This window comes from Myotis davidii, unplaced genomic scaffold (assembly GCF_000327345.1).
Source record: "Myotis davidii unplaced genomic scaffold, ASM32734v1 scaffold674, whole genome shotgun sequence".
In the NCBI taxonomy this organism is placed as follows: domain Eukaryota; kingdom Metazoa; phylum Chordata; class Mammalia; order Chiroptera; family Vespertilionidae; genus Myotis; species Myotis davidii.
Genome location: NW_006286674.1, coordinates 2,962,092 through 2,962,491, shown reverse-complemented (window position 1 = coordinate 2,962,491; position 400 = coordinate 2,962,092).

The window sequence follows — 400 nt, the reverse complement described above, 5'->3', positions numbered from 1 at the left end:
GGTTCCTCTTCTCGAAAATGAGCCTTTTAATAACACTCTTGAGAGCTTGTGCCCATTTTATAGGATCACACGTGGGGCAAGGAACATAGCCTATTTATTTAGACCCTCCTCCAGGTCCTCATTGGCTGAGGACTATTTGGTCACCTATTACCTAATGGGTTGCCTAGGTCTTACTGTCTCCCAGTGGGTCATTTAAAAAAATGGGAAACTAAGATGGCGGCAGAGATAAACACCGGGAAATTGATGCCGCTCACAACAATTGATTAATACCTCAGAAAAACAATACGGACATCATCCAGAACCACAGGAAGCCTGGCTGACTGTAAATTCTACAACTAGAAGGAAAGAAAAGCACACTGAGAGCCAGAGAAGCTGCAGAAGAGAAGCGCAGAGGTAGGGG